The sequence below is a fragment of the Equus quagga genome, chromosome 16, assembly GCF_021613505.1.
Source record: "Equus quagga isolate Etosha38 chromosome 16, UCLA_HA_Equagga_1.0, whole genome shotgun sequence".
Classification (NCBI taxonomy): Eukaryota; Metazoa; Chordata; class Mammalia; order Perissodactyla; family Equidae; genus Equus; species Equus quagga.
The window spans coordinates 55,567,911-55,576,400 of NC_060282.1; the positions used below are offsets into that span (position 1 = coordinate 55,567,911).

The window sequence follows — 8,490 nt, forward strand, 5'->3', positions numbered from 1 at the left end:
AACAACAGAGAATGAGTGGCATGAGCTCCACAAAAGCAAAAGTGAGAATGAGCAGTCAAGTTCTCCACTGTGTACAGACCCCCCCATCCAAGGTCAAAGTGATGTGTCTCTTAGAGGCTTTGGGACACTTTTTAGTAAGTATGAGCAGACAAATGCAGTGAATATGCTATGAGAAAACCCTCCTGAACTGATTGAAAGCTTACCACTAGATCAGCTAAGATTTGTATTTGAATCATTTGTAAAGTCACACTCTTACAACAAGCTTCTGGGTTTTAAATACCTCCGTACAGCAAGTAAACGTTCCCCGCTTTCTGTTCCCAGTGTCCTCGGTCATGGTGCTTTTTTGTTGCATTAAAAGTGCCGGTCAAACTTTGATAGTATTTTTTTATAGTTGGTGCAGAGTGGAATAACTCATGGATTATTTCAATATTTTTGTAATAAAAAATATAGGGTATACATATAGGCATCATCACTTTTTTTATAGACCTGGAAATCATTTAAAATACTTTAAGCATCATAATTACTTGGGATGTCAGAAACTGGTCCACAAATTCCATCAGCCTGCCTCAGCAGATGGAGAACATTTGTCTCCTGCAAGACCACCCTACTTTGCAATGTTGGTGCCCCCAGGAACCTGGCCAGGGGTGCTATCAGAATATCAGGTGACGAGAGAATCAGCTTAACTAGAAAGGGCTTGTCAAGACTGGCCAATGTTTCCCAGGAAATCAAAGATGTAAATGATTACTTTCATCCGTCCATTATGACAAACCTGACCACAGTGGAAGATGTCTTAACCTCCTTCCCTGGTTTTATATTAACCCAACTGATATATTAAATATTAGTCGTCACTAAAAAAAAAAAAAAAAAGAAAGAAAAAAGTCAGTTTAACTTAGTTATTTAGTTATTTGGACTGTCCAATTCACTTAAAATAGTCAAGTTTCATAATCACCACCTATAATGGGTGTGTCATACAGAGACTGCTGTCCTCGTGATGACATCCACAGGAAATGACAGAGGGCTCAACCTAGGACTTCTTTTGGTACAAGCCCCAAAGCAATCTTTAAAAGGTAGATGATTTTTACCAGTAAACATACCTTCCTAGTACTCCATGATTTGACCCTCCAAGCAAGATTTCCACTAAAAAATAATAGTCTTTTGTTCAGATGTGAAAAGATTGCCTAGTCACCAGTAAAGGCCCAGGAAGATGCTCTTCTTGCCAGCAATTGGTGAAAACATTCCATCCCCTTTGTAGGAGGAAAAAATGATTATGTTGGCAAATTCCTCACTCTTATGCAGAACCGTGAGTTATTAGCTTCATTATTTCCAAGACAACTTTTAATTGATGATCTTTGGAAACTGAATTGCTCAACTGAACTATGTCTTTGATTCCATGAATAAATAACAGGTTACAGTATAATAGTGTCAATCAGCACAAACCCAAAAGGCCCCATCACTCTTCAATCATGTAAGTCCTAAATTATTTCTCAACTCGATCCCTCATTTAACATGTTAAGAGTCTAAATGAGTGCTATGTGAATAAAAAATAATGTATGTGAATAAAAAATAATTTGTCGTAGAGACGAGAATGCAGCCAGGAAAGTGTTAGAAGTTTGAATTTTTCAGTGATTTCCCAAATACTGTAAATACTCTGTTATCCAACATACTTGAAGATTATGATGTTTTAGTTAGTCAAAAATTCTTGCTAAGGAAATAATATCTCCACTATGTTATAAATTACAAACTTTCTCAAGATTACAAGAACGAAAAAATTAACTTCCGAGGAAAATTATGACTTAATCTTGCTGCCATGATTCAGAAAGCACTGCACTGCCATCAGATTGTGTGGTGATAAGAACTTTTATTAGTTTCTAGATACACAGATAACAGAGAGTTTAAAGTATTAGGATTTAAAGAGACATTGTCAATGTACAGAGGAACAAAGTTTGATTTTTGTATTTATATTTTAGTTCTTCCGAAGATTTCATTTTCAGTCTGCCTGTGAACCCTCCACAGACGGTAACTGGAGAATCTAACAGGAGCAAACTAAGGTTAGCACACAAACTGGAAATGCTGGATTCTTTGTCTGTGGGCTCCACCTTCCTGTGTCTGAGTCTATTAATTCTTTAAGGGGGATCTGCCCTTGTCCTCCCTTTTTGCGTAGGACCACGAAATTTTCTAAAAGAAAATATTGTAATTTTTTTTTACTTTCAAATTAGCATTTCTAAATGCAACCATATTTAAGATTAAGGAACATATATGTCTTAACATACCGAGACTAAGTATTTGTGTGGAAGAAAAGAATTTTTCCGTGTAAGTCAAAGTTTGGTCCCCCAAAATGACTATGTCCTTTAAATTCTTTTCTCACATTTATATTGTCCTACTTAACTATGTTCTGTCTACATTTACATTGTCCTACTTAACTATGTTCTGTCTAGTTCAGTAACATTGACTTTGCAGACACTCAGTTACTACTCACTTATGACAATGCTGTGAACCCAGTCAATAAAATAAATTCTCCTACTGACATGGCAAGAATATGCAATTCAAGTATTAGCAAGAGAAACAATGCAAAGATAATATGAAGACAAAAGTATAATGAAGTATTTCTACTTAATTTCTAAATGCTCAATTTATCTTGCTCTATGAATAAATGAAGCAACAGCACTGACCAATTAAAAGTGAATGGAAATAATTGAAATCTCAATGACTGGTTTTTTTAAATATCATATATATGTGTGTATGTCATATATATATTGTATTATGTATATTATATATGTGTATGGAGATATATATATATATATATACACACACACCCCTAAAGTAACAGAGATGAAAAGGATAAAGTATATACTGCCCTTTCATGCATATAAATTGGGATGTTATTGACACATGAAATTTAGATAAAAAGTTTTTTCCTACTTCTTTTTCAACATCAGCCCAGGCTTACAATCCCTGTCTATAAGACGTCAACAAACTTGTGAATTCAGTTGGAAATACCTACGTATAATTTAGCCCTTTTAGTTTGAATGAGCTTTATTACTCCTTAAGGATCTCATCTTTTAAGCAGCTAAATAGAAGAGTTTTGAATCATTTCGAAGTTTCTTTCTCTGAACCAAGTGAATTGAGCAAAGAAAACCTCTGGTATCCTTACCAGGATTGTGTAAGGTTACAAATCTGCCTTTAAATGTACCAAATGCCGTTGAGTGGAAACAAGTTCTGACACAATGTTTGGAAAACAATCTAGAGATTTTTTTCTAATGAACCATTTTCTAGACTAAATACGTGCTCCCCTGTATTCTCACACATCTTTCCATTAGCCGTTACTGTTTCCGTATAAAACTCGGATGCAATGCCCACATTTCTATGTTTCTAAGGAGAATTCCTTAAAGACTTTGTAAAAATAGCTCCAGCCGTCTTTCAGAAATATAGCTCAGAGGATGTTGAAATGCATGGTGAAAACACAACAGGACTGAGGTGGTTGTTTCTATAATTTCAGTGATGGATGCAGATCAACTCATGTTCATTTATCTTCAGCAATCCAATGTTACCTTTGAGAACAATCAAAATGATTGCTTCGGCCAGCTTGTGGCTCCTAACACCCCTTCGCCCCATCTGAAGCTAGAGCATTTCAAAATGGCTAAGGATGGGCCATTTCCCTCTATCACCCTCCCCCTTACTCCCTGGCCCTGTATCAGGCTGTGAAATGATCTTAACAGCAGGGTTGCATCTCTCTCCTCACTCAGGCAGGCTCCACTGTCCACTACAGAGTTCCCTCTACGGACATATGTCTTGTCCAGTGGCTTTCCTAAAAATGAGCATGTGGAAAGACTCAATATGTGCCTGTGATCAACAACCTCAACAGTCTAATTACTCATTCAAAAGTAAAACTCTGCAAAATGTGGGTGGAATTGTATAAAAACACAATGAGCCATTTAATTTTGCTAATTGTAGCAATTAGGCTAGCAGGCACACAGCCTGAGCTCACAGCAGAAAGCCAAATGGAAGAAGTGGCAGACAGCCATTTGCCCACAGAAATGAGGGGTTCAGAAACTCTCCCCGGAGTCTCTGAGGCATCATGTTGTTTCACCATCCATCTGAAGCTCTTTCTCTAGATTCCACAAGAAAAAAAAATCAGATTTTTGTTATATTGCAGGCAATGATCTACCCAGAAATGTGAAACTTCAACCTTTTGTGGCCTGTGTTCTGCTAAATAAGAGATGGTTTAATGTCCCTGAAATGTTTAATCATTTTGCTGAAATATTTTCATGATACACTGACATAATGTAAGTCAGAAACACTGACCAAGTCAAATTTTTGCTGTGGTTATGTTTTTTCCCCTTTGGTTTTCTTGCATTTCAGTTCCCTATATTGATAGTAGCTTACCGTCATGGTGAGCCTATCGTGTGCCCAGTGCTGTGCTAAAAAGCTTCATCTCTGTGATCACATTTAATCCTCAAAACTGTCCGCGAGTTAAGTACCATTTGCAGATGACAAAAGTTAAACTCCAAGATGTTAAACAAATTGCCAGGGGTCTCACAGCTAGGAAACAGTGGAGCTAAGAGTTGAACACAACTTGTAACAACTTTTAACAACTGCAAATCCTTCTAGAAGACCAAAGAATGTTTTCCCAACAAAATCTGTTCCTGATTTGGCAAGCTTCCAGGAGAAAAAAAGTGTGGTCTGACGATCAAATGTTTCGAAGGAAATTTTGTTTAAAAGTCAAATATGTCTTTCAAAATGAAAAGTTAAAAATTAAAAAGTCAGTGATGAGAAGTGGAAGTCTCTATCACCCGTAACTGAATTTTACTTCAACACCCTAATTCATAGTAGGCAGATAAATGCTACATTTTCATTTCAGACAGCTGTACCCCTCCATGACCCTATGATACACTAATGTAGTGATAATTGGAAATTAACCCAATGGCTCTTCTCTTGTGTTCAATACATGTACGCTACTGTCGTCAAAGTAGACAGACTGAAAAATAACTCAACCCCACTACTTACTTTGATACTGTGACCAAAAAAAGAAAGAAAGAGAGAAAGGAAAGAAAGACAGATCAACAAATGTTTGCAGTGACATTCTTCTATTCCATTGCCATAATTTTTCCCTAAATTTTATTTAAGAGGATTATTATCCCACTAGCTTTGCCCATCATATAAATCTAGGAACGTTATTTTAGATGGAAAGGTTAGATGCAAAGACTATAGCAAATATTTGCCAAATATTTGTTGAATTGATTATAAAATAATTGATGTATCCTTTCCCTCCTCACCTTGGATGTAATCTGTCTGAGGTCTACAGGATGACAGAGTTGTAACCATTCAATGACATATAGTAAGCTGTGTGTGTTGTTGTTTGAATTGATGCTAAAAAGGTAGGCAATAGTAAACCAAAAATTTCCTCAATGCTGGGGTTAATTTTAAAAAGATATGCAGTGGTCAATTGGAATTTAACATATTAAAAATAAGAGCAGTCATCTATCTTCTTGCTTTAATAAGCTTTAAGCAGACCTTTATGAAGTTATGTTACATTAGAAGTCACTAATTTTTATAGAAAATAGCATCTAAAAGAGATCCGAGTGTTACTTCAGCACACTTCTTTTATAGATGAGACAACGGAGATCCAAAAAGATCAGGCCATTTTTGTAATCAGGATTCCTTCAGTCGTTCATTCCACAGGCATGATCTATATGGCGAGTATTGGGGGGCAACACACAGCCAAGTGCAAGAGGAACCCACATTCCAGCCGCTCACACTTTGGTTATTAGTAGCAGAATAAGAGTCTCCTGACTTCAACTCTAACTCTTCTGCTCTGCTACACTGCTTCTCTTTTTAATATCAATCTTTAATTCTATACTAGAGTAATAAACATAAGCTTTCCCAAGATTGTGTTATGTTAACCTCACAATACACAATTGCCACACACAATGACAAACAAAAGGCAATGACATAAATATAAATCAACAATGGAAGACTACCTATAAAGAGAAAAGCAATGTTTTAATTTGTTCTTATGCCTCTCCAACACCAGATATTTTTAAATCAAGGTCACAAAGCAACAAAAAAATTAAAATACTCTTTTGGCACATAGGCTTTAACTCAAAACAATCACCTCTGAGTAAATTTTGGAGATATTCCTGAGAATGTCTTTTAAGAAAGGGCATGAAATTGGGATGCATCTAAAATATCTGAAGAATTTTCTAATAGGCTAGTTCTCTGATTCAGGAAACATCCTTCATTATCACATAAGATACGTCTCCAGCATGCTAGTTATTTAGGAATCACAAATTTCCAGACATAAACCTCAGTTATTCCAACATGAGAGGTTGTTCTAAAGCCATACTGCTGATGCCCAGAAGGGCAGCACTGTGCTGTGTGACCCTCAGGAGTCAGGACGGCCCGACTCGCCTGGTATGGATGCTCATGCTGGCATTATACCCAACCCAAGCTCTCCTGCAATATGGCTCAGAGTAATTGGCTTCCCATGATGTAAGGAATGTAGGACTGTTTAAAGGTAATTATTAACTTGCTTAACTAATTTTCTCTACGTGAAATAATTCTGGTCCAGGAATGTTTAAACCCATTGGTCCTCTATGGAGTAAAAACAGAGAAAAAAGCTTATTAATTTTTACAAGTACAGAACAATTCAAAGAATTTCTTGGTGAGTTCCATCAAGCATCAATAAAACAGTTGACCTAAAAATGATGCCAGGTCTGAAGATTTCTAGGTTCATGCCACGTTAACGGTTCGCTGCCATGATTACTGCTGTTTTAGCCATTGCACCAGATAAGAAGAATATAGTTACTGGTAGGATGTTTGCAGAGCAAGATCACATTTAACAAAACAGATCAACATCAAAACGAAATAGTCAAATTGATAAGCAAATATTACCAGCACAGTACCAACGCAAAATTTTCTTTTGTGTTATTATTGAAGCCTGTCATCTACTCTGTTATTAGAATTTCAGAAAATGTAAGGTTTCATGTTTTTATTATACTTCCACCTACCAAATTAAGCTCGTGGCCGCTCTCCTCTCTCTATTGCTTGATTTGCATTAAAATGGAAGTAATCAAATTCTTACTTCATTTAAATACTACAAATATTAACAAATGGAGATGTTGTGTTTAAGCTAATTTAACTTAACTGTTCTAGTGGTATTCTGGTATGGAGTTGTAGCAAATCAACGCTCTCAATTATTTCAAATTAATTCATTTATCAGTAAGTCCTAAAACACCCCTGAGTGTGTTGAAGGTATATTTCGGGTTTCTATCACCGTAAGAAATTCCTATTTTGATTACAAACCATTGGAACATGTCTTAATCAACACCAGTATTTCAATCCATTATGATTCTGGAAAATGAACACTTGCGTTTGAGTGTGCTGGACATATTAACTTACAATTAACCCTGGACCTGTAGCTTGCAATTGGCCCCACTGTAAATTCTTACTTTATTAAAATTGGGAGCAATAGCACATTATCCCAAAACCAAAGCAGATCTGCCTGCTAGTCCAAAGATTGTTATTTTATATCCTTCTTTCAAAGAACTACTAAAGTCTTTAATTTCCCTTATTAACCTTTCTAACGTATTGTACACAGAAAAGGAAATGGATCTCTGAAGTATGTTTGGAAAGCCTTGTCTGAATCAGACACTTGGTGATCTGTGAAAAGAAAGAAATCTCTCCTACCTCAAGAGAGGGGAAGGGGAGCAAGCCAGTCACGTTCAGAAATTCCAGCCTCGACTGTCACAAAGCTGCATATTGCTGATGCTATCGATTCCCTTCTTTTTTACAGAAACGTCTTGGAACTTGTCAAGCTTAACTGAAGGTGATTTGCGTTAATTAATTCAACAGACCCTTTAATCTTGCAAATTCTTGACTTGTAATATTGTAGCCAAGTTACAGCAAAGGAAAATGAATCAGTTAGTGGAAAGGAGCACGCTTTCAGTGTCAGCCGGGACGTGCCCAGGCCTGAAGAGAAAGACCTCTGTGAAGTAGGGCACTAATGAATTCGTGCTACCTGCTTCCTCATCATTCATGCTATGAATATTCATCCGCTTTGTTTGTTTTTGCCAGTAAGCACTGCATTGAAAGAAAGAAAAAAAGTCGATGGATTCCTGAGGTCTTGCATAGCTCAGAGAATGGGTACTGGTCCTGGAGATTCGCTTTCAATGGATATAAATCTACTTGTGTTTGGAAATGAACAAATGTCACTGTCATCTCTTTAATGATTGATCTGTCTGAGTACAGTTGCTGACTTTAATTCATTTCTTGAGAGTACCATTGTCAGCATTGTAATAACCAATTTTAGAGTTAAAATCTGCATGGGTGTAGCTATTGAATAATTGGATTCCTGCCTCCTAGGTGTGACATTGCCACTTTCAAACTGAGACACATTTATATTTAGAAGCGGCTCTCCTGTTGCTTCTCAGACTCGCTAAGTCCTTGGTTACAAGCTCTAAGATCACCAATCTGACATTCTTAACGCCTAAA

General features: G+C 36.6%; 1 long non-coding RNA gene across 1 annotated transcript in view; it reads right to left on the reverse strand.

Moving 5' to 3' along the window:
- Positions 1-7,937, reverse strand: part of LOC124228200 (uncharacterized) — an 87,838-nt gene extending 79,901 nt beyond the window's left edge. Inside the window, exon 1 of the long non-coding RNA XR_006885658.1 lies at positions 7,687-7,937. This is a non-coding gene — a long non-coding RNA (uncharacterized LOC124228200). The remainder of the gene's footprint in view (positions 1-7,686) is intronic.
- Between the last annotated feature and the right edge of the window lie 553 nt (positions 7,938-8,490).